The sequence below is a fragment of the Falco cherrug genome, chromosome 4, assembly GCF_023634085.1.
Source record: "Falco cherrug isolate bFalChe1 chromosome 4, bFalChe1.pri, whole genome shotgun sequence".
Lineage (NCBI taxonomy): Eukaryota > Metazoa > Chordata > Aves > Falconiformes > Falconidae > Falco > Falco cherrug.
The window spans coordinates 80,522,982-80,550,466 of NC_073700.1; the positions used below are offsets into that span (position 1 = coordinate 80,522,982).

At 36.8% G+C, this 27,485-nt stretch overlaps 1 protein-coding gene and 1 long non-coding RNA gene across 2 annotated transcripts in view; one reads left to right on the forward strand and one right to left on the reverse strand.

The window, feature by feature from the left end:
- The window catches only part of LOC129735885 (uncharacterized), a 30,458-nt gene extending 9,841 nt beyond the window's left edge, over positions 1–20,617 (forward strand). Inside the window, exons 2-3 of the long non-coding RNA XR_008731808.1 lie at positions 14,040–14,178; positions 20,387–20,617. This is a non-coding gene — a long non-coding RNA (uncharacterized LOC129735885). The remainder of the gene's footprint in view (positions 1–14,039; positions 14,179–20,386) is intronic.
- The window catches only part of THSD7A (thrombospondin type 1 domain containing 7A), a 286,749-nt gene that overhangs the window by 234,072 nt on the left and 25,192 nt on the right, over positions 1–27,485 (reverse strand). Inside the window, exon 2 of the mRNA XM_055707715.1 lies at positions 5,072–5,198. The gene's annotated coding sequence lies outside the window, so the exon portion shown is untranslated. The remainder of the gene's footprint in view (positions 1–5,071; positions 5,199–27,485) is intronic.

Consider the following 27,485-nt stretch of genomic DNA (forward strand, 5'->3'; position numbering starts at 1 on the left):
TTACTGTGTTTACATCATTAACTAATCCAGACACATTTCCAAGAAAAGAAAGATTAAGATCTTAATTAATAAGTCAAAAAGTGTACAAGACATTACACATTCTTGGAAACAACTTCCGAGTTTCAACACTATTTTTCAGCCAGGCCAGATAGTTTACAATACATCCATCACAGACTGGAAAAATAATTATTACTATTACATCAGCATGTTCTCAAAATAGTATGCATGCAATGAAGAGTAAGAAACAGAATAATGAGAAGCACCAATTTACTCATTAAGAGGCATTGCTACTGAAAAGGCAGCCTTGCTGGTTGCTGCGTCAAGTAGCACCAGGCGCGTGGAAGCTCCTTTCCCTATCGGACAGGCTATCATGCATTAGAAGGCTGAGATCTTACTTATACAGATGAAGGAAGCAAAGTACCAGGTTTGATTTTGCCCATTCCCTGATTTCCAAAGTCCTGTTTTTGTAGCTGTTATAAAAAGGTCCTATTCATCTAAATGTATTATCTACGAAATTCTCACTATACTACTTTCTTGTATCTGGCAGGAACAACTCTATACCAGGAGTTCTGCCATCCCCATTAAGACTTTCCTCCTTTTAATGAAAATGATTCCAACTGAGATCTTTTCCAACCATCTCTATTTTTCACTTTAGAGCAAAGATAAGGCACCTATCAAAAAAATAGAAAAAAACACTATTTTAGAAGCATCAGAAGCCTATCACAGCATGAACTAATGGTCTGTACCAATTTTGGTGCCAAAATTCAGCTACTAACTCATATTTGACAGTACTTAACATCCTAAAAGTTACCCTCTTACCCAAAGTAGGTGTGTATATACGCAAAAAGTTCTTAAGGGGGGTAAGAGTAGCATACAATTAGCCCACATATTACAGTAGCTGTATACTTTTAATAATAATGGTTTTCCACATAAACTTTCTATGTTGCCACAGTATAGGCCTAAGATATACTATTTAAAATGTTTAAAACACTGTCCTAAACGAAATTTTGCTAGTATACCACTTTTCACAAGCCATTTAATTGCATTGCTCACAAAGGATTGTGAGGACAAAGGACATGTGATTTAGCTCAAACAGCATATTTATACACACTCACATAAAACACAGAGTAAAGATGCAGCGGAGCTGCACATCACTTACACATCACACACACGTCACACCAATAAGAAGGAAAAGAAATTATCATGCAACTCTTATAAACCTTAATCTGACACTCTATTTCAGTTCAATAACTGATTCAGCAATATCAAAGAGTTTGGGCACAGCTGCCAATTCCTCCCAGTTCGCTGAGAAATATTTCTTTCTTTCTGAAAAATTAAACATTTAAATCCCATGAAGAGGCACATGATAGCGGTTAATTAGGGAACATTTTACAAGCAAAACTAAAAGTTGTCATCAACTCAGCAGGCAAATATTGACATTTTTACAAGCATATCCATGCCACAGTTTAATTTCTGGTTCCAGAGCTCTTGCAGGCAGGCAGCTGCCGCATGAGCAAGTTCAGAACCTCAACACCTACTGCAAATCCCAGCTTTCAGACACTTATTCAAACTGCTAAGTAACATTCCTCCTACATCACTTTCAAATATTTGACAGCCTGGCCATCCATTAAATGCATCTCACAGACATGTCGATGGATCACTATATAATTCTTCCTTACAGCTACTAAAAAATAATGGGATGCATAGGAAGCTGGGAGGGCTCCCAGGTCCCATGGCACCCGATAGACAGGGGTAAAGCAGGAATACAAGTCAGCAGGGTGAAGGCACAGGACTGATGGGAGAAGACCAGTAACAGATTACACTGATTAACAGGTGAATACGAGATACTCTTCTTGACTGAGAAGCTGGAGAGCAGGGTTAGCTGCTGGGCACGTAGCAAACAGATATTTGCAGTGAGAATTGATGCAGCCTGTTGCCAAAAGTCATGCCAATCAAATCTGTGCAAGGGCAACACCAGCTGCCACAGGCTCACAGAGAATAAATAAGAGAAACTAATAAAAATATAAAAATAGAATAAATTAAAAAGGCAAAAGCAAAATAAAGCAATACAACAATAAAATCCCAAGATTCCCTTTCTTCTCCTTTCCTAGAAATCATGCAAACTTTAGGTGAAATCCCATTTCCACTCCAAACTTGAAGTTCTAATGCTAGGTGTAGCAGATATGATTCAGTAATGCTGTCTTCCTGCAGTGGGAGACGGAGCCACAACCACTGCGGTAGGTATAGACACGTACATTCCATTATAGGGGCAGCTAGAGAGGATAAAAGACAGATTAGGTCATAGAATCATAAAGTCATTTAGGTTGGAAAAGACCTTTAAGATCAAGTCCAAGAGTTAATCCAAGACTGCCAAGTCAACCCTCCCTCCAGAATACAGATGCTGCCAGCAGAGCCAATACTGGGGAAAAGGTGATAGAGCTTAACTAGCAGCTGGAACCCAAACACTTTCTTTTTGACAGTTCAAAACTTAAATCTGTTAAAGTGGCATAATTTTAACCAAGCACTAGCACATATATTAACAGAAACATCCAGCTATTTCAGTCATTTTTACATTTTTCTTTGGGTGGTCTGAGAAAACAACATTTTTCCTCTCATTTACACGCCACCACCCACCCACAGGATAAAAACAAACAAAAAAGCCCTCACAGTGTCAAAGTCCAAATATTTAGCATAACCACGATCAAACAGCTTCATACAGTATGATCCATACTGGTTTTAAGACATTGTGCTCTGCAGCACAATGAAAAATTATCTCTTTCATAACATAGTAAAAACATACGTGCTACCACCACTGTAAAATACATCCAACTCATTTTCAGAGTCACCTGCAGCAAACACTGCTCCCTCTTTTAAAGGCTAAGATTACAGCACTTAGTCACATTGTTACAGCCATAGTCCAAACAGCCAAAACCGTTTTCTAAAAGCCAGCCAGCAGGCAGCCGCCGCGCTGGCCGGAGCCGGGAGCAGCGCAGGACACCCGAGGCAGCTGGGTGCCCCCAGCCCCCTCCCACTGCACTCCCTTCATTGCAAAACATCAGCTGAGGGCAGATGTGTCGGTGAATGATCTAGAACTTTATCTCATTAACCAGAAACTGTTTCCTTTCCGATATGTTTTGAAACTCACATTTACATTTGCCAAGTGTTCAGATGATGTTTTCAAGTTCCGTATGCCCATCAAGATGACATTTTTATGAAGCTTTAGCTAACTAAGATCAGCCAATTATGCTCAGGAAAAATTCATAGCTTTTGTAATTTAAAACACACACTGAATGCTCAAATTTTAACCTTACTGTCATTTCAAACCTATATCCAAGAATGTTTACTTAACAGATAGAAGATTTAATTAGATAAAGCAAAATGAGTTGTTGGAGAACTTAGGAAGAAATATTTCCTAAATACCTCAACAGTTTTGCATAAAAAACAAAACATTCTCGTGTTTATTCAGCTGGTAAAGTTTTGGCTTTATAATTCATATGCTGTTACCTTGCCAGGGATTGTGTAAAGCAACAGTTTAGTCAACATATTTCTTTTAATCATACGTCTTCTCTATTAGTAAGTTGAGCTGGTAGTACGGACTGTCGCAGCACTCTCCAAACTATCACACTACAACAAGGTATTTTACCATCTCATACCAACATACTCTTCATGTCAGTCCCTCTGCTGCCTTCTCCTCACCCAGGGTGCGTGTTCTCCCTTCTCTCTGCTTCTTCCCCATCTCTTCCTTGGCTGCTACCCCCCACCATCCGAGGCCAGCCCGCAACTGTATATTATCAATGTTAATTAACCAAGCTTCATTCCTCTACAATGGACTACGCAAAATGCCTTTGAACATTCACCGACACTGTCCAGTTAATCTTCTATTGGGTTTAGAACCCATGTCAAACTCATTTTATAATCTCCATTTTCCACTGGCATAAGTTTTTTAAACCATTTCTATTTTACCACTGAACAAAATAAACAACTCCTCATTATTAAAGATTTTAGGAGTCAGACACAGAAACAGCCAAAACTCATTTGCTGAAACCATTAATGACTTTCATTAATGACCAAGGAAAAATTGTTAGAAACAGAATAAATTATGCAGAGTTCAACATTTCAAAATGTAAATGTTTAACAGAAAACACATTTCTCTGTTAAAAAAGCTAAACTTTTAAGCTACAACTAAAAATGTATACATTTCACTGTAACATTATCTTGAAAACAGCATTTTTTAAGAAGTAAAATGGAAAAGAAGGAGATGAAACCTTCCACCCTTTCCTAGTCCATGGCTGAACTTGGAATTCCCAGCACAAATAGTGAAAAATATGAAATACAGGGAAGGTCTTCTGGGTTTGATATTCACCTGTCTTTTGAGCACCACCAAAATATTATTCCTCAATTAATATCTGTCAGAATCAGTAAAATGACATCCCTTTACTGCTACTATTATTTTGTTTGACCTTGATATCATGAACAAGAATGTAATTATGCTAATGAACCAATTATTTTCATACAATATAGTGATCAAAAAGGCTACCACTCATCCCTCTTCTCATTATAATACCTGAATGTTCTGGTTGTACTTAATCTTCAGTTGCTCGCATGTAACCATTATCAACATTTTACTTTGGGTTTAGTTCTAATTTCCAAAATTAATATGACAAACCATAGAGTTTCAAAATCATTTCTTTCCTTGAAAGACAACCTAAGTGCACAACAGCAGTTAGTTATTATCACCTAGAGACAGCTTTCTTTACTCACACATATTTATAACTGGAACAAAAATATAAACCTGAAACTCCATACATTTAATTTAGACAAACCGCAGTTTACTGTTCTCCACATAAGAATCACGTCTGCTTTCTTACTTTACTTACAGAATTGCTTTATGCAGATTGTGACTCTCTGTAAATCATGTCTCAGTTAAGCAAAGATAATTGCTATTGATTTAAAAGAAGTTTTACATTTTCTGTAAGAAGTATCAAAGCGTTGACAGGAACGAGACAAACCAATATTCCACATGGAATTCCTCCATGTTTAAAAATTTTTAAGTAGTAGAAACTAAGGATACCTTTCTGCCAGAGTAAACAATCATTCTCCACTGCTGGCAAGCGACTTCACAACTGCCATGATTCCACACAGTGCTAGAGCAATACCACGGGGGCAGGTAACTTCTGTGCAGCAAATTCAGAAGAAACCTATAAATAAGCAAATGAAAAGTCAGAAGGCAGAATTTCAACCAATTCCCTATACGAGTTCCCTCGATAATTCATTAAGGAGAGGATACTAATGGACACTGTGTTGCGATGATCTATACTATGTACAACCAATACTAAATTCAGCATTAATATCTCTGTATATCCAAAACCATATGCTGATAAGCATATTGTAATGGCTCCCTCATTTCAAAGCGTACCATGCCTCACATGTCCCTGGATGTCTTCTAATCTCCCTGAATAGCCCAGTATTTAACTCTCCATAGTATAATCATGTCTGGAAGGTCATTCCATGCATTTTTTGATTCTGTGAAAAATTGCTGCCAGGCATCTGTTTTGAACCTTTTCTCCTTCCATTCTTTTTTTCCAGTTTTGCTATCTGATCACATAACGTCCATCCATCTCAAAGTTCTAATTTAAGAGGACATTCCACTGAATCATGGCTTAGTCCTGCCTGTACTTTTCCAAATAAATTGAAAGAGATTTTTATTTTCACCCTGAAGCTATTAAAAAAAAAAATAAATAAAAAGTAAATACAGTTACCTGTCAGCCATTACTATCCAATAATTAAATTTTTACAGAGGCTTATAAAAAAAGTTCAACTTTTTCACAAATGAATTGGTCCAGACAACCAATTGATATAAACATCATCCAATATATTGAGCACATCAGCACCAAGTAATGAACAGGACAGGCAGAATGATTCTGCATTTATACAATCACGCCTCCAAGTTTCCTTAACTAGAAGTAATATGCCAGCTAAACAGAAAGTCATAACCGTTACACATTCTCTTCTGCTCTAGTTTCTCTATGTCCCTTTTTGGAGTTCAGGGAAATCCTCAGCCTTATTGCTAGTGTAAACACCCTCTCCTGTCTTCCAAAGGACACAGAAGAGCATAACAAGTTTATTACAAGAACGTGGACCGCAATAAGGACCACTTTTTCATTAGTTGTATCCATGTTTGCCTACATTAAGAAAATTCTAGAATTATACCTAATTTCATTTGAGATCTTCCTACCCTGTTTTAGCTTGTACTGTTAAAAAAAAAAAAAAAAGAAAAAAAAAAGGGTCAGAAAACTTTTATGTAGCCAAGACTTCATGCAAAGAAGTTTAAGTGTTATCTAGATCTTATTGTACAAAGTGTTTCCACATTTAAGCTGCAACATTATGGTTTTATATTGACTACTGTAAAAGAACTCCAGTAACAGACAATTGTTCTTTGCACCTTTATGACAGTAAGACTATGTTATTTGAAATCCCACATTCCAAAATCATTTTCATTTTTTCTTCATGAGGAAAGCTGAAAATATAAAGCTCTCTAGTATTAGAAAGCAATGCTGGTCTGTATAGCAGTATGCCACCACTGCCCAAGTTGGGGACTTGGAGCAAGAAGCCTATTATAAAACAGAATGAAAAATCCTTTTGTTTATTTTATTTTATTGACAATATGAGTTAGGTGCCTCCACTCAGCAGTAAATCTCTCTCAGTAATACAGGGAAGTGGAAGTTGATCTTCCTGGGCTTTTAGACTTCTTTGAACTAACAGACTGTACTGGTTTTGGCTGGGATAGGGTTAATTTTCTTCACAGCAGCTCATATCGGACTATGTTTTGGATCTGAGACAAAAAAAACTTTGATAACGCAGGGATGTTTTAGCTATTGCTGAACAGTGCTCACACAGCATAGAGCCCTTCTCTGTTTCTCACCCATCCCACCAGCAATTAGGCTGGGGGTGCACAAAAAGTTGGGAGGGGACAGGGCCAGGACAGATGACCCAAACTAGCCAAAGGGGTATTCCATACCATACATCGTTGTGCTTAGCAGTAACAGCTGGGGTAAGGTGGAGGAGGGGGAGACATTTGGGGTGATGGCATTTCTCTTCCCAAGTAACCATTCTGCATGATGGAGCCCGGCTTTCCTGGGGAGGGCTGAGCACCTGACTGCCAGTAGGAAGTGGGCAATGAATTCCTTGCTTTGCTTTGCTTGTGTGCGTGGCTTTTGCTTCACTTACTAAACCGTCTTTATGTCAACCCACGAGTTCTCTAACTGTTGCCCTTCTGCTTCTGTCCCTCCCTGGGGCAGTGAGTGAGCAGCTGCGTGGGGCAGAGCTGCCCACCAGGGTTAAACCATGACACACATCTACTCTAATTCAGGACATTTTAGATCAAGCTCTATGGGCACAATTAGGAACTCTGATATACAGATATTCAGATGAGGCAATAGGGGTTAAATCTCACCCATATGTTAAAGTCCTGTCCCCATCCCCCCCCACAAAAAAAAAAAAAAAAAAAAAGGCAACAATTTAAACACCCCAAGAGTTTCATACAAGCACCACAAAACAGCTTATTATATACAAACAAGTTAACCTGAGTAATGCACAGAGCAGAACAGTCAAAAGGAACAAAGTTCTTTTCGGTTGAACCTCTGAACTGTTTCAAATAAAGCCAATTTCAGCCAACTTTGATAAATTAACTTTATTATGAGCCTGATATTTCACATTCAGCTTTCGGCTTGACGCAAACCTTTACAGCCTCAAGAGTGAATTATAGTAAAATCCTGACAAGTCCTTACCATACAAACTAGTTTCTGCTAGAGGGTGGATTGCCTATTCTTGACATTTCAAAATAAATGAATTTACATTTAAGGAATGAGATATAGTTCATATTCAGAGACTGGAACTCTTTCTGGCTTTTTCCAATTAGATAGATGTGAAATAAATATCAATAAGACAAAGTTCATTTTCTTCTTCCTTCCTAAGTTTGAAGCTGAAATGCTTCAGACTTCAACCCTAAGGCCTTTGGTCCATCAAGCCTGGCATGGCAGCAGTATTTAAAAAAAAAAAAAAAAAAAAAAAAAAAAAAGAGAAGTATCCTCTGCAAAAGCAGAACGACACATGTTCCGGTGACTCAGTTTCAACCCTTATGACTAAAAGTGCAGCTCTGATAGAATGCAACAGACAGTTGATGTAGATGTTCTCCCTCTTCCTGCCACATTTCTTAAAAGAAAAACAAACAAACAAACAAACCCACCCCCCCACACACACACCCAACTTATTCTGAGCCTTCCACTAATAAAGAGGTGCCACAAACAGCATTCAGAAGCAATGCATATGCAGTGAAGAGCTGTCATTTGCTGCCATTTACCACAAGAATCTGCAACAGATTGTACAAGGAAGCATCATGACACCAATCCAGCACCCGAAACTTATAACCAAGAATATGAATCCTGTTATTTGACTTGCAAACAGAAACCTGACTACTAAAATTAGAATGCCAGAAGTATCTCCATTTATTGTTCCAATACATAGAAGATCATGAGTTAAAATGAATGTTTTAAAGAGGGCCCTAAACAGATGATTTTCCAATCAGTGTAGTAATTTCAGTTACTAGAAGATACAAAACCCAGGAAAACGGGATCTTCCTCAAACTTTTTTTTTTTTTTTAAGTAGCCTTGATGTGATGACCTCTTTTTCACCATATGATCCATTTTTATCATTCCTTGGCAAAAGGTTCGGCTAAGCATAAGTAGAAGCGTTTCTTTCTAGTTGTGCTCATTACCTTTGTCATTGTTTTATATCAAATTTCCTGTAAACTACAAAAATAATTATGTTATTTTACTGACAGCTGATAAAATGTAAAACTATCACTATTTTCACTGGGGTTTATTTGAGCTTTATTTTTTAATCATCATTTCATAAACCTCATATTCAATAAGAACATCATCTTTCAATGTTTGTTTGATCTATATCTGCTCATTTCCAAAACAAATGGTCACTGCTAGGGAGTTCTTTTCCATACAGATTTTTTCCACGCCCTATACACATTTCAGCTTTGAAAAGATTTTATAATACCTCATTCAATCACAACTGTTATACTAATACTACTATGAATGGCACATTTTTGCATTCTGTAATTTCTATGTAGATCCATTAAATAGTCCCAGATTACACTACCTAATGTTTACACCTTCTGTAGAGTTGAACTGTATGAATACATGCAGTTCAAGCAATTAATTTTCAGATAGCTAGCCCCACGTCACAGAAATTATAATTTTCTAATGTAAAATATGACCAGAGTGTGTGCACACACACACAGAGCATTTTTGATAGCTCACTTTTGCTTTTTCCTCTTTTGGTTATAACAGAGTTGGAAATTTTTTCATTACATTTGGGCATATTATGTGAGAAGTTTCCAGGCTTTTGGAAACCTGATCTGTAACGCACATCATATAAAGGGGGGTGGGGGGTGAATCAATCAACTGAACAGGAAAAAGTTATATATGACAGACATTACAAGCTCATTGAAAGAATCATTTATGCAATTAAATTCAAACTGAAGTATAAAGGCAAATCTTAAACTCCTAATTTTGCATATGTAACCCTGTCTTGAAATTATGCGTCTCAAATATGCTAGTAGTCCAAATCCACTTTGGATCTTTTCTCTCCTCATTGTCTTTTCCAACATTTACATGTATCTAATAGTCCTATCTGCAAATACACTTTTATTGTAACACAGGAAGAACGAATATTTTTACAACTGTACATTTTGTAAGCCACAGATAAATCAGAACAGAATAATAATAAGCTCAGAGATACCAATTTTACAAAGAGGCTTACATTAAATAAATAAATTTAAATCACAGAATTCCCACCACGGCTATAAACACTTTGGCAATGGAAGGTATTCTTTATATTTATTTACACAGTCTGTGACTCCTTGGCCCCAAGCAGGCTTTTATAGGGACATAACTACTGCCATATCTAAGCATCTTTAAATGACATTAAAATGAAAAATAGTGTAAATTTAAAAAAATCCATTATGAAATATTCTATTTGGTAGAGATAGCAGTCCATCTTAACAGGGACAAATAATAACAGACAGCAGGGAGATGGGTGAAGGTTTTAGGCAAATGAGTAAAAAGGTATAATAAAGGGAACGCTATAAGCATTGCAGGGTCCTGATGCAACCACTACAAGTAAACTCAAAGGAAGAAATGAGGTTTTGTCCATGATCACTGTTCTGCACATGGGAAGGGGGCGGAGATTTTCTTTTCTAGCCTCCATAGTGACATCACTTCTGCCACTATGCAGAGAATTTCCATTTCTGTCATTTACAGCACACTGTACCCTTTGCCTAATTGTTTAAAGAAAATAAATAAAATACTTCCCCATAGGAAAAATGTGTTCTGCCTCCTTTTTTGTTATTTGGAGACATTTACAGCTGGCAGAAGGGCAAAGAGTGAGTGACACCAGTGTGAAAATTTAGAATCACCATCCCAATTACTTTAAGGGTCAATATACATAAAAGAAAAGGGCAATCATCCAACTTCTGCTGTAGCATTTATACACAGCATTATATTGTGATTCTCCTTTCCCTCTGCCTTGGCTATACTTAACCAGAATGAAGATATGAAATATTTAATTCTCAGACCTTTTCATTTCCTTGCATCATTACAATTCCAGATCACTATCTACTCTGCTTTGTATCTGGTTTTGATGCCACTGAATGCCTGGCTTCAGAAAAGAGCGAAACAATTCCTGTGTGACTTTACCTAATGATTCTTTCACATTATACTTCAGGGACTGACACAAATGGAAAAAGTCTTGGAGATTGTACTCCGTAAAATACCACTGATTGCATTGCAATTTGAATGTAATTTGAAATTCACCGAGGACTTGGACCATAATTTATATTTGCCAAATATATGTTAATTAATTCTAATGACATTAAAATTATCTTCCATTTTGGTGCTATCATACGGCAAACAGAAATGAATAAAAAGCAATTCATTCTTACTAGATTCTATTTCATAGTACTTACAAAAGGATCTTAAATGATTAAATTTCACAATAATATTCCACAAGAAGAAAAGTTCAAAACCAGCTCTTCTACAGATCATGGAAATCAGTCACTTAAGCTCACTAAAAAAGTAAGTAAATTAGTTTTCAAATGTAAAAAAATCATGTTCTCAATAATAACTAAAAGAAATTTGCTTTAAGACATGGTTATTAGTAGACAGGGTACCATCACTCAATTTCTGTTTGCATCCAATTTCTTTCTAGATTTGAGGGATTCAACAGACTACTAATTAACATTACCTACCATTATTTTTACGTTACTTGATCTTTTTAAGATCTAACTACAGAGATAATGAAGGGTTAAATGTTGACAAGTGGTCATACTTAGCATTAATTATCTATGTGTATGCATACACGCAGATATGGCTTAATGAAGCGGTCTTGTAACAATAATATTAGACTAAGTGCAATCTCTGTTATCACAGAGCCATTAGCAGATTCCTGCAAATTTATGATCTCAAAGGACACTTAAAAATTAATAACAACACAGAACAATTGTGTCCATGTCACAAAAGTCCTGGTACACTTTGCTGTTTAATTCACGTTTCACGACAGCACTCAAACCCAGAGTTGCTACAAATCATCCTTATGCTGAGCACTGCCCTCCTGAGCACTTACTTCAAATGAGCCCTCCATAGTATTCATTGTCACTTTTCTTGGTTTTTTGACTGACATCTGTGTGTAGAGGACTTAATAGTTTTCTTGTGCACTGAAATGAAGGTATAAAACATATGTAAACCTGGAAAATACACCCTCATTCAGTGCTAAACTAAAATGTGCCAATCCACCATGCTCCATAAACTAAGAGTAGGCTTTTTGATAAACGTCCAGGGATTTAACTACAGAAATCATTAAAGTGAGTGCAAGTCATATAGCTAAAATTTACTGCCATAGAAAAAGTCATCTTTAGAACACACCTAACAAAATCTGAGTACAAGCTGTGGCACCTAAATACTTTAAATAAGCATTAGAGAAAAAATTGTTGTGAGGCTGCAGCATAAAGCTGAAGACAAAACACAGAGCTTTATGATGCCTGTGTCCAACAATCGTGGTAATACATTATATGCATCTTATAAGTGTCTAATTCTGTCTTCTATTTAATTTGACTACCTAAATTGTCTCTAAATGCCTATCTGCATTTGCATTTTAATGAATAATAACTGTTATTTATTCAGCACAGTCTATTTGCATCTCAGAGGTTCCTTTACAGATTAATATTTCTTATTACCTAAAACAAACTATACATAGATATTCAGATTTGGGAATTACTAGCAAGCGAGCAAGACACATGGATAGCGTTATGATTTGGTCAGCCTGTCGGTCTCAGCTTTAGCTTTTGCACCTGGACTTCAGGAAGTTGCACTGCAGTTCCAGGGAAATGAAGAATTAAAGAGACTGCTCACAGAGATGCCTAAAGGAAGATTTCAATTTATGCCATTCTTGCCAAAGAAAGTTCTGTAAATCACCCAGGATAAACGAGTAGTAGTCACTGCTTTCCAAAATTATACTGATAGTAAAGAAAATACTGGGGTATATTGTGATCAAAAAGAAAAAAAAATTATATCAAATACCCAGGCTTGTGTAAATTTATGAACCAGACTGACCAGTATATATAGCGCCTTAACCATGCAAGTCCAACTAAGATCAGTGAGAATGTTCAGCATTAATTCCAGAAAGTGCTTTGCACCTGCGTCAGTTTGAATTCTGATTTTGACAGTTACACTTCAGTAGTCACTCCAGTGATTTCCTTACTTTGATTGGCATTCTTTACAATAATAAAAATTAATAAAACCCAAACTTTACTGCTATAGTAAATACAATTAGATATTTTACAGCTGTGGATACCTACAATATAAAGAAACAAACCTATGCAAGCACAGAAGTGACATTTGGATTTCATGTTCATATGACTGTTCTCTGTCAGATCAGGTTTAAATGTCAAGCTTCTGTAAAGAGATTTTCTCTCTGTAAAAAGAATCTCTCTCGCCCATACATTTTTCTCAGGAAATTCATATTCCAGCACCTTAGAAAATACTTTGTATTCTTCTCTTATTTACCTCCCTATTTCCTGGGATAAAGCTGACCCTAATCTAAACCAAGCACTCATGCAATGGGCTGCCCTAAATTTTAAAACTATCAAGTCAAGGCTGCGCTCTCTGAACCTACTGTCTTCAGATTAACCTTTTATCATACAGAGAATCTATCTAAAAATAGACATAAGGTAGATACCTAAGCCAGCCTCCTAGGCAATGCAGCTTAAGGATGAAGTCAGTCACTCTCCAAGCAGACATCTAGAATAAATGAAACACACCCTTAAAGTGCTTCTGTGTCTCCTCCAGCTGTAAGTGGATCTTACGCTAACTCAGCGATACACACCAACACCATAGGCAATGAAAATAGATCTGACCTTATGAAAGATAGTAACAAACGTTATAAATTTAAGGAGCTGGCAGTATTTACACACACATTTTGCAAAGGCATTCTGCCTTAAGAAGGCTGCAGGTAGGGGACAGCACTTAAAGCCTAAAGCCAACACCATAATCTAATTAAGAAAGGCATTACAAAAAATTTCAAGAAACTTGGGGAAGATGAGAAAGAGTAATACCACTGGACAATGTATGGTAAAAGCTAGGAGAACAAGGATCATCCAAAAAGAAAGCTACAATCAAGCTACGTTATCCCTGGTTAGAGAAGGTTCTTAACAGCCTGGTCTAGAGATTTCCTTTAAATACAGGAACAGAGAAAGCATAGCTCTCAGAAGATTCAGGTCACTGACAAAACTCAAAAGCTAGATAAGACACTGGAGCTGGTAACGAGATTCATTATCATACGGTATAATGTTAAAACAACTTGTAGTTCTGTGTTTTTGTAACTGGTCTCCATTATTACAAATGTAGGTTTTAAAATAAAAATTATTGTACCCAAGTATCTTGTCTACTGAAGATCCCAAAATATCATTCCATCAGACAAAGCAAGACTCAAGAAGGAACCATCAGTGCCCACCAGCAAAGCGGCAGTGCAGACTCCCCGCCTAGTGCCAGCCTGGCAATCCACGCTGCTATGGCAAAGGCAAACAAGAAGAGCTGCTACGCTGAGGCTAGCTTGGTAAGCCTATAGCATTTTGGCAAGAAGCAACATACAGAGAAGACAACCTACATCAGTCCCTTTATTACTTGCTTAAGGTTTACTTTTTATTGTCTGCAAGCTGTTACGTTTTGCTGGAACCTTAACTTACATTTCTTGTTTTCCAAACAACATTCAGTCCTACGAAGATGTGGTACACTGAGAAGTTATCGACTTAAAAAATTTTGTGATGTTTAAGCATAACTGTGTTAGCAATCTCTGGCTTAACTAAAAAATTTATGTAAGGTAAAATGCTAAGGGAAAGAAAAAATTCCATTGCAGCATAGCATTTTTTAAAAATCCTAGGCTGTTAACAGTGTTAGTTACTTTCCTATCTAATTATTTTTAAATAAATGAAGAAGTAAGTGAAGATAGGCCCACAGTGTTTCAAATATGTCAAATCACATAGCTGATAATGAAAGAGAGATAAAGAAATAAGATCAGAGTACACAGCAGATTTAAAGAAAGCATATAATCATTGCATAGTATGAGATGGCCTCTGGGCTGCAGTCAGCCAGGAACCCCTTTTAAAATTATTATGGTGATACAACGGAGTGTTTCTGGTTCAAAAAGTCAGAGTACTAATACCGAGTGAAGTCCTTGCCCCATCTGATTTTAATAAAGGATTAAGGCAAGGAGGTAGGTACGTGGGTTCCCTAGGGCCGCATCCCTAAGGCTTTGCACAGTGGTTCTGGGAAAGCACTGTCATTGCTGCAGAGTTTTCAGGATGGGCCTGCAGCAACTTTTTTGATATGCTGATAACTCTGCTAACATAAGAAAGCCAGAATAGATGATAAAGATCATGATGTCTGGAGACCATAAGAGAAATGGGACTTTAGTAAAGATAAGCCAAATATATCCTTGTAAACTGACAAAAAGGGTCTTAAACTAGCCAGCTTAACTCGATAACCACGAATACCAATGAATCAGAACAGTCAGATACAAAGGAACATTAAGCCTAAAAAGTGATGAAGAAAAAAGGTTAAATCATATATTTTAAGCTGTTAGCAGTTACTGAGAAAGACTGATTTCTGATGTACAAGACCATTACGTGGTTTATTCTTTTCTACAGAAGTGGGACACAATAACTTGTCTCCAGAGGAAAAAAAAAGCATTTTAAAACATTAAAATTGAAATAAAGTAAATTTCCCAGTAAAGTGAATAAATAGAGCTAAAAAGACTATGTGATAGGAGGTACAGAGATGCAGATAGAAAGAAAACTGGGCAGATCTCAGTGGGCAGGGAAATGTCAAGGTCAGCTAAATTCATTTAAACATCCTTTCACAGGCTTCCCATGTAAATCCAACATTAACAAGAAAAAGAAATAATCTGCAAAAGACCAAGGGCTATGACTGGAAATGGTAAAAATACACAAGTTCATGAAGACATTTGAGCAACATAAGAATGGCCAAGAGCTCCAAGTGCTCAGAAATTTGGCAGAAGCTGGAGGAATATTTAAAACTGCAGAAGCAAAAAAGGAATGTAGTAGTGAAAAGAGAATAAAAGAATCAAACAATGCTAAGACAAACAAATATATGATCTATAAATATCCAATTAAATGCATTTGTCTTCAAAATATGAAGCACTGAAGTCCAGTCCAGAACAGCGCTGGGCAGAAAAATTCTCTTCACATACATCAAATTCCTATGTTTTCTTGAAGAAAATGAAGAGTTAAATAAGAAAAAGCAGAAACAATACTTTGAAATTCCAGATACTGAAGATTTTTTCATGTTTTATAATCAGATGCATGCATACTTCAAAAACAAAAACAATTCCCTTTACCCCAACTCTTCTTCCCATGCACCAAAAAAAACCAAAAACCCACCACCAAAACCACGAGAACCCAAAGCCTCAACTACTGCATAGATAATTTCTAAAACAAGCAAAACAAACCAAAAAAACCCCACTGTTAAGTGGTCAAAAAATATATACGTTGCTTTCACCACAAACTAGCCTTGTTTTTCCCGTATTCTTCTATCCTTCCTTTTACATGCCGTGAATATTTTCATTTGAAGGTTTGCGTATTGAAATGCCTTGTTTATTGATTGACGCTGCTAAAAAAAGAGTCTATTAGCATTGAATAACATTAATTTAATCTTCAGTTAAGAATTCTTTATTTGTGCTTCATTGTGCTGGAAACTTAATACTTTTTTTTCCAAGCACAACCGCACCTAATCCTAAACAACATATACAGATGACAGTAGCAGAGTTCATTATAATAAAAACATTTTATACATTTGGCTTCCACACTCTCATTCAGCCAAATTCCAGGGAAACAGCATACAAAACATTTGTACCACTTCTTCAGAGAAAAAAAAATAATAATAAAACCCACCAAAAAAACCTCACAACAATCCACTGATTGACAAGCATTTTAATCTGAGAATTTTTAGCTCTCAAACAATGAATTCTATCAAAAGGCCACATTATTCTGCAAGTTTTTGGTGTATACCTTTGCATATAACTTCCATTTTTACTTTTCATGACATACATTAAAAATAAAATTTAAAACAACCTATTCATCTTTCTAGTATGTTGACTTTATGCTTAACAGAAACCACCAGTAACTATTCATCCAGGCCAGTATCTGCAGATACAAAATGAAACAAATGTTCATCTTAGATTCTATTTAAAAAGAGCAAGCTTTTAAATGGATTTTAAAAGAAAATTAAATCAATTTTAAAAGAAAATTAAATTAATTTCTATTTTAGTCCGTATTGCTTGTATTGCTTAAAAAAAACAGAGAACACTTCAGTTTATCAGGTTTTAACACCTGTTTCTGAGTACAAGGACTCAGGGATATGAGCTATCCATACCTGTACAAGAAACTAAAAAGAAATAAAAAAATACAACCCTTCAGCATGGGCTACAATCAGAGGAGAACAGTGACTTACTTCTAAACCTGGTGTGCGCCAAGAAACACCCAGGAATACAGCATCAAGTCCATCATGTCACAACTTGTCCCTTTCAGGAAAAGTGCTAAACTGGAAGCACAGAACTAGCACTTCTCTCTAGGATGCAGGGCTTGAGATGTAATTCTCCAAGCCCCCTGCAGTGCATGACACAGAATTTCTCAGATCACTGAATATCCTTTTAAAGTATCAACTGCTGAACAAATAGATGGAAACAAGATCTTTATATATATATATTGACCATTGTTCCTTTCAGAATTCATGGGTTTCCTTAGCCCTCTCATGAGCAGTCTCTAAGCACCTCCCCCACAGTACAGTGTATGAAGACCACCCACCACCTTTGTTCCCTTGTCCTCTTTCACTGGAGAAGAAATGTAGGCAGCAGAAGCTTCTTCTAGGTTGTGCTGAATGTATCCTTCTAATGCCAAAAAGGCACAGAGTAACTTCTCAGAGACAAATTTTGTCTTTAAGCAGCAAAGGTATTTATTTCGTGCAATGTTGGGGAGCTAGCCAATTCGCACCAAACGAACTAGCTCCGAAGTTTTCAGTGAAAAGTTAGGTATTTTATACAGTTTCCCTGAGAGGTTACACTACATCTTTACATACATACTCATTTGATTTTGACACCCAATCATTCCATTCACAGTAGGAGGGATCTAGGTGGAGTAGACCTTTTAATTTTCTTTGTTCAACGATTTCCTGACTTGATGGTCTCCTTGTCTCCTTCAGGTGCCCACCTTATCTTTTCTAATTATTCAGAGTACATTCCTTTCTCAACACAAACAGAGCATCACCCAGAGCATTGTACCAATGTCATCCTGACTAATTTTTTTTTTTTTTTTTTTTTTAAGACCTTGTTCTGTTTCACTTCTAGAGTTATGATGGTCTGAAGACCTTAAGCGAGGCAATGTTGGTGGCACAGGTAGCACCTTTTTCCTCCCAAACTGGCTGGGGAGTGAATGATGAATGATGTACCACTTATCTATAGGATGGATGTACTTATGTTTATCTAAAAGTTGGGAAACGTCCAAGGACCCTTATTGCTAACATGACGGGTGTAATAATTGCTAAGTCCTTGGATCTGTCATCTTTAAAAAGGCTATCTGGTCCTAAGTTCCTGTTGTTTATACAACGTGGCAAAGACAAGGACTTAGATCATGGTCACTAGTTCAGTGAGATATGTAAATGAGTTCCTGGAATTGTAATGAATATGTAAACGAATTCCTGAAAAGTTAATGAATAGGTATGAGTTGCTTGTATAAAGAGGGGACTGAAAAATCCCTACGGTGTGCATGACTTTGGCGGAGCAATCCCCCATGCACCCAGTGCTGCCAAATAAAGATAACCTCTGCTCACTCGAATATTGGTGAGTGATTCTTTAAAATCAGGAGAAGAAAAAAATAATAAAAATCAGTCCCTTTTCAGACACAGATCCAGCAAACTTCAGAGCTAATTGCAACTAGGATGTTGTTCTAGGATAGCATTTCTCTTTATGTAGTGATTTTTGTAATCATATACTTGTCTCTGCCATTAGGTTATAGAAAACAATGTCAGAAAAAAAATTATTTCTACCTATTTAAGAAAAGCGTGGGTCTGCAATTGCCATTAGTTCTTGTCTGTGTAACCATTTCAGACTCACCTGTGAGGAATTTTTATTTTCAAGGCAGGGAAGAATAGTATTTACTGTGCACAGCCCTGTTGTGCCAAAGGAACAAAGCACTGCCAGTAGCTAGCCAACAAAACCAATAGTCAACCAAGTTGACTGCAGTTCAATTTATCTGCAAACAGGTTTGGTTAGTTCAAAAATCCTTGTAACTCAGAGAAAGTTAAGAACAAACATGCTGTTTTCACAGTTTGAAGAGGGAATAACCTTTTTTGTTCTTGTAGTCCTTGCATGCTTGAAGACTATGATTAGCCTCACTTTTTAATCAAGCAAACAAAGCTAACATTTTTTTTAGAACATAATCATATAATCAAGGACAAACTCCAAATCTGCTACGTATTTTCTAAAATGCCCCCAAAAATGATATTCAAAAGAATTATTTCACACTTCTTTGGGAATATCAGCTAGCATTTCTCAGAATGGTCACTTTTATCAAGTCCCCAGTTAAGAACTTGCTCAATAAATTAACCACTCTAAGTAAACATTTAAAGCAGATGCTAGCAGAGCTTAGAGAAATTCTATTTTTAAAAGTCGTTAAACTTTAGATACTGTTATATGCTATTATATCAAAGTCAAATATGAAACTTTCTGAATGTGTGGCTCAGCATCAGACTACAAGTTTCATGTACATCTGGAAGCTGGTTGGTGTGGGATATGCAAAATAAAACAATTACGAAAAATTGTTGATCAAGGGTCATTTAGTTCTACTGTTATATTGAAGCAAACACTGTTGAAGTTACTAGAAATTGTGACAGCACTCTATAATCTGTGCAAATGCTCAGGCCAAACAATAACTGTGATACAGTGGTGCATGTTTTCACTGGCAAAAGCAAAATGACATAGAAAGACATTCCAAGGACATTTCTTTTTTAATGTCTAAAATGGCCTCTTGTGATTCCTGGAACTGAATGAACCTAGACAGGGTGTAAATAAGAGCAAAATCCTACCTCATGTCACCACAATTCACTACTACAGAGGAAAAGAGAAAAAAACAAAACAAAACACAACAGTTCAGTAGAAATAGATTATGTGTTATGAGTGCTTCATAGGAAAAGCCCTTCTGCAGCATGATTAGCACACATGATATATGCTTACCCCAGAGTCTGACAAGCCTTATGCCCTACACATTCACCTCTGCACCATTCCTAGAGATAAACAGCGATTTCTATTTCGCTAAGGAGGAATCTAGCACATACATGGGCTTGTTCTGGACAGGCTGAAAATACTGATCATGTGCACTTCTTTGCAAAAGCAGCAGGACCCAGATTTTCAAGCTACCTCTCCATTTAACGTGCCAAACATCAGGAATTCCAGACAAAAACTTTATTACAGAGCTAATAGAGACTCAGGGAAAAACTGTCATGTAAAGTTATATACTTACACAAAAAACTGTATGTATCACTTACATGTAATTTTTACTTTTGCTTTGCTTATTTATATAGGTCAGATGTTTAGCCCTGATCTGGAAATAAGGATCCCACAAACTCTACATAAGACTCACCAAAGTATCTCCAAGAGGGTGTCTCAGGCTATCAGGGGCTTATTCTTATTCTGTTTGAACATTTTTGCTCCCAATTTTGTTTGAAATCCGAAGTCTTGTTTGCCTTCTTTCTAGGGAAATTTACACCATCCCGAGGGGCCATCTTCTCACAGTGCTGGCAGGCAGGCAGCGTGCAGCTAAACTTGAGAAGGAATGCGTGTACCCAGACCCTCTGGAGTATGGCAGATACATCATTATAAAGGTATTATTTACACTTTCAATGCAGAACCAGCTCACACATCATGTTTGAATAGAACAGAACAGACTATTTTAGTTGGAAGGGACCTATGATGATCATTTAATTCAACTGCCTGACCAATTCAAAGCTGACAAATTGTCCGTATGTTAAGGGCATTGTCCAAATGCCTCAAACACAAAGACAGGCTTGGGGTATTGCCCACCTCTCTAGGAAGCCTGTTGCAGTGTTTGACCGCCCTCTTGGTAAAGAAATTTAATTGAGAGTCCAAAAAAACAAAATACAAAGCTTGTGGTGACAAATTTGGTATGTACAATACCCCTGGAAATAACAAAAACATTTAGCTACTTCAAGTAAACAAAGCTTGAAGTAGTTCCTGTGCCTGGCCAGGTCATCATATACCTTAGTTACTGTCAAGTGTTTTATATTCGATACTGCTTCATGGCATTTACACAGGTACCATGTAAAACATGCCAAATATTTCTAATTCATCTTCAAACCCAACACTGTCACTGAGTCTTGAAGACAAAGACAATTTAGGGCATCCTAAGAGTAACATGTTCTTTTACTCTCACCTGTTTCCTTCTCTGAAAGCCAGCTCACAGAAATCTATGTAGCTTTTTACCGCATGCTACACAGATGATGCCCAGTAAAACCAAGGCCAACACAGAATCTCTAGATGTGCCGAAGCAGCTACTAAACATCTCCTGAAGTGGGGCCATCTTCTGCAAAAGAAATTCCTGTCACAAGACATTAATTCCTCCCTGGAAGTTTCTAATCCATTAAGATCTTGGCACTAACATTCAGAATCTACTCTACAAAAGGCCAAATTGTATTTTACGAGCTACCATAAGAGTTTTATTCCCCTGGAACAACAGAGATCAAGGTCCAGAGCAATATGCGTAAGAGCATGCTCAAGGAGATTTGGCCAGTTCTGTAAGGCAATACTGAATATTCACTAGAGGAAAAGGCAGAATGACTGTCCCAGTTGCAATTAGCTAACCTCTTAAAGTGTAATATCTTGTGCTGCAGCATGCTTCAATGAAGGCAAGTAACTATTAACAGAAAATATTTTTTCCCCCCTAGTGTATGCAATGAGAACTATAGATTCCAGTCCTCTGGACAAAGATAAATACTAGGCTTATCACTAAATGTCTGAGCCGTTGGTCTGCCTGGCAAATTTGAAAGCAAGAATGGATGTTCCTCTAGCTCTTCTGTTTCCTGGCATCTACAACTAGTGTACCAAGCTGAAAGATTATGTCATTTATACTTCAGATAAATCTACAAAGCAAACATGGAATTAAAAATAGTTTTGGCTGTCTCAAAATACCACCTTGAACAAAATGCACAATTAGCCATAAAAAGAAGTTAATGGGCTTTAAACAGGGACCACAAATTCAATTTCTTCAAAACCGCTTATGATTTAAGACCCGAGTACCAAGAAGCTTTCAACTTCTATCATGCATTTCAGTCAAATATGGTCTTGTTTTACTGTTAGTTACAACAAAGACACTGTTATCAAGCTACTTGCACCACAGTGCAGTTCTCTTGTATTGAATTGTTGGCAAGGACCCCCAAAACCCATGAAGGCTTTCACTCCACAACCATTGTGCACAGAGATAAATCTGATAGCAAACATATCTTGTTACACTGGAACCATTCTCTCAGATTCTCTCCTTCAACGTAACCTTACTTGCTTTCACAGGTTTTTTTAAGTCTTCCAACAATGACTTCATATAAGCATTGTAAGTGGCCTAACAACAAATTGTCATGGCGATTACCTCTCACAAAAGCAGGGAAACCACTGCACAAATATCTCACACAACATGCCTTCAAATTAGACTTCTGTACGTGTAGTTTTAACACCTGTCTACCCTTTTCACAATATTCTTATTTACACAAGTCATATATTGTTTAGCATTCTTAGATTAGGATCTTCTACAAGAAATACTATATATAGGAATGGACATATGGGACACTAAGGCACAAGAAAAGCATATAAAACCAGATGTTTACATCTAAAACCATATAGTGCAAGTATTAGTAAGAAAGAAGCCTGAAAGACTCATATTAGTACTTGGAAATTTGTGTGAGAGAATGCTACCACATCTAGTGCATCTGCGATTTTTACAGTTTCTTAACAAACTGCTAATTCAGGAACAGAGGTTCCAACCAAGTGTTGAAAAAGTAACATTAGCTTAAAACGCGAGGAATTAAAATGTATTTTCTCCTTGTCAGAATGTAAATTTAGGCCAGAGGTCTGCTTTTTCTCTCCCTAGGGAAGGTTTAGAAATGCTTATTGTCCCATTTTACTCTAAAAATTTAGCCCATAGCAATTTGCATCTGTTATGGTGGATACCTCGTATTGCTCACATATCCAGTCTAGGTTACTTTACTGGAATTCCTTTCAAGATTTAACTGATCAGTATGAGCATACAGTCTTACTCTGGCTACAGAATTAACATTCTCACCCAAACCAATTCTCCCAGTGAGAGGGTTTTTTGTTGGGTATACAAAGGACAATTCACCACGCATGAAAAAAAACCAAAACCAAACCAACCCATAATGTTCATTTCCATTACACACATCCTTGTGATTTCATGAAAAGAGTGAATAATACATAAGACTATTATTCTCAATGAAAGAATATATGTTAACAAAGCATACTAAACAAATTCTGATCTCTACTGTATCCATGCAGTCCTGCTGGGTGCACTGAAGCTGACTGAACAACCATAGACACACAGTTTGGCTCATGGAGGGTATTCACACTGTCTAGCTAAGATATATAACATCAGTAAATCTCCTCTAGGGTGCAAGCCAAGAGTATTGCCAATAAAAATCAGGTTCTTGTCTTCAAACATAGTAGCTAAAATAACTATGAGATGTAGGTGATGTGAATAGCTCCCAAAATCAATGTGGAAGAAACCTCACTATTATTTGAGATTAGTTATAGTCAAAGACCACAACAAAACTTACTAGCCAGCTTCCACTTTGATATGCCTATAAGATGACTTCAAGGGTTTTTTTGGTGAAATTGAACCTCATATGAAATCATCAGTTTCAATGGTAGGACAGACTGCTTGGATTTTACCTACTTGGTCTTTTACTTCACATGAATGATTATAATCTCTATTTGGCTTTGTCATCCTAGTAATCTATAACCCCATAACATGACACACTTCATGTTATCACAAATAGTTGAGAGGTAACAGAAAATAAATTTTACTCACATTCATTAATCTCTTAAATGATAGGCACCTCCTATTCACACAGATCATCTAAAAGGGGGAAACAGTAAATTCTATCTTACAAATCGTAATACAAAAACGTAACACAAAATGTGACATGAATTTGTCACAGGATCTGCAACAGCCCTAGACCTATCTTGTCAAAAAGCCTTGAGCTACTCAGAAAACTCGAGGTAATTTTCTAATACCCTAGAGCATGACTGTATCCTTGTATTACTTCTCTGCTAAGCAGAATCATTAGCGAAGACAAATTCTTCATATGCATTTAAAACTATTTTTTTAAAATAGAAAATATTACACAATACCATAATTTCCATTAAAAAATTCCAAATGCTTCACTTTTTTGCTCTTTTACAGATTGCCTACCATTAAAAATGCACATAGTCCATTTACACAAAATGCTACATTATTTTAACCTATTCAGTGGGAGCACTGACAAGTTTATTGATTGCTAAACATGAGATTCCATGTCAACCTTCTTACCATCCAACAGGCAACTAATGACAACTGAGTAACAAAATATTTTGAGTTACTGCACCAGTGGCACAGGGTTCTATATATACATTGGATTTAACTCAATTTCACCATCCTCCCGCTACCTCGATCAAGGACGGAATAAATAGCAAAGCTAGCTATATAACTCAGTTCCTTCATATTATTTAGGGCTTAATATATCATGCACATAACTGTGTTATCTGACACTCTTCCAGGGAAGGGAACACAATGCAACACAGATTACTGTAATATTTTCCATTCAGAAATGTGTTTATCTGTGTAGATCTCTGGCTCCTCACTTGGAGGGTCAGGAAACCCCCCCGGAGTGACAAGCCACCAGGAAGCAGAGCAGGGACCACATCCAGGAAGAGATAGCTGGGGCTAGGGACAGTGAAACCAGATGAAGCCCACAGCTGCTCAGACCCTGGTGCTACTTCTGTACATTTTCGCAAGGCTGGCAGGACACTCACAGCTGGGAAGAGCTGAGAGGTGACGACGTGGATTTTGGCAGCCACTGGTGCCCCAGCCCTTGTTCAGCACTCCTAGGTGGAGCCTCTCACTGCAGCATCATCCTGAGCCTCCACCTGGGGGTCAAGTGGTTTCCTGCTACAATGCCCAAGGTCACAGGTAATGGGCATGGACACAACTGCAGGGACAACAAATAGTTTTCAGGCTGGAAAGGCTGAGCTGTATTAAAAGAGTATCAGGAAAGTGTTGAACAAACACTCCCAGTAGAAGCTATCTTTATGCAGTTATTCCCATATTACACGCTGCAAAACAGTTCATCCCTGATGTGTATTTATCATACAACCAAACATTCGAATTGGACTAAAAAAAAACCCTCTATTCTATATAAGAACTCATAAATTAGTATTAATGTGATGGCATACACAGACTTGCTTTCCTTCTCCACTTGAGTTTTATAAAGTTAAGTCCACATCTAGAATAAGGAATTAAAATTTGTGAATAAACTGTTTAATACTGTTTGTAGTTAGCTAGGAAATACACAGGCGCACACAAACATGTACATACATGCACCTGCTTGTCCTAAGGATGATTGTATAAAATCATTAGGATCATAAAACAGTTTCTACTTGTGTATTTTGGTTTTAGTCACTCTATAATAGCTAGCAGGACAAAACACCTTTATCTCAAGGCTTAAAAATTAGAGTTGTTCTATACACATTCTATCACACAGATACATTAAAAATATACTCTGTAACATATCAAGACATTTTTTCTTTTACTACACTTCAGAAAATATTTAAGAAAGAATTTAATTACAAAAATGTTTTTGGCTAATAAGCGCATGATACTTCTCATTAAGGTAAGCAGCTTTGCCAGTTTGAAAATTCTGTATTTGTCAGCTGGCACTGGATAACTTGCTAAACATCTGCCAAATACATGTACTGAACAGTGCACAATCATTAAGTCACTCATCGTTACAGTGAACAAAACTGCTGAATGTACCCTGAGTGTAATATTCTACAGCCAATAACTTTAATCAACACTTAAAATGATAGCATTACTCTAAATGAACCAAAAAAACAAGCCAGCAGTCTTGCTGTCTTGTTCTGAACACCGTTTAATGCTTCTTTTGCAAAGTTTAATTTCAACTTGTCATGTTTATATACATAATTACTAGTATTTGGTGATACTACGGATGCAGGTGCCAGGAAAATGAGACAGGCTGTGCTAAGATGTAATCCAGGGGTCTGGGCAGAGTAATCAGCTATTGGTCAGCATCACAGAATTGGTTAAAAATTTCTGCCTTGAGCTCTGGAAAAATTAACCATTCCAATTCGGTATTTAACCTATAGAGTCTCATAGTACTAACTCAATCCAGACACAGAACAGGTACACATCAAAATGTTAAACTATACTTGTTATTCTGAAACACAGGAACACATGAAAAAAAATTTTGTTCATCGGATTTATAAGCACAACACAGATTAACTTCAGGACATGCATACCATTGCAAAGTACTACTGCAATCATTATCTAGATCAATGCAAACAGCTCTTCACAGCAGCACTTGGATGAAACATAAAAGCACTAACAAAAGATGCCATAGCCAAAACTCTGGACAGCAAAAATATGAACTTCAAAGGATAATTTGCTCTATAGCAACTTGAACAGAGGAGATGGACACATCCTATGAATGGAAAACATAAACAAGCTTTGTGTAAGATATTTGTGCAGTACATTGATGAATGAAGCCACAAGGTATTTAACATAAAGGACTGATTGATTCTATATACGAACCTTACAATCAAATTGTTCTTATTATTTTCAATCTCTTGGGGAAAAAAAAAAAAGTTTGAGAATACAAATCAACTCTAAAGTATAGAATTTCTAAAGTCTCAGTTTGGAGAAATATTTTTATCACAATGCCATCAAAAAAATCTTAATACTTTTAGTATCCATGCCACATTACCCAATACATCTCTGTCCAATGGGAGAAATAATTATGAATCTTCTGCTTTTATGCATGATACAATTTAGAAGTTTAATGTTCTAAATCAAGCTACTTGACTACCATTAAAGTTTTCACATCAGTCTTGTGCTTGATAGCCTGGGAAAGAAACTATACACAAGTTTCAAAGTGACACTCCATCCCTCTGAAAAAGGATATTATATTGGGATTTTCAAAAGTTCAGAATTCCTGTCTGCCACGAAGAATTCAGACAGACTGCGGCGGCGGGGTGGGCCTGTTTTAGAGAGCTATAACAATTAAGAAATGAATCTATCACAGAACAAATCTTATGCAACACTGACTTAGGTCACAGTTAGAATTCCATGCGAAGGAAATCCAAGACTTGGTATCTAAGATTTCTCCAAGAGCTACCTCACGTGTGAAGCCTCAATAAAAGCAAATGCCACTGAGCGACACATTAGTTGCAAACTACTGGAATAGGCTCGCAGTAATTTTAAAGTCATGAGGAACGTGAATGACACAAAATGTGCTATTTAAAGAATAGGTAGATACTAATATTTAAGAACAAATTCAGTACAACAGGAAATTTTAAAACTTGCATTTTTTCCCAGGCTGGATAAAACTTGTTTGTAACAAAGAAAAACGCTGTATAACTAACACACGCCTACTCAGCCCTTTGAAACAGGAACCAAATAAATGGTGTTATTCTAGGGGGAGCAAAAACAACCTAAACCAAAAAACAGCTTCAGCATGAAAAAAAAAAAATCTTCTGTCAGGTACAGAGTGCCATGCCTA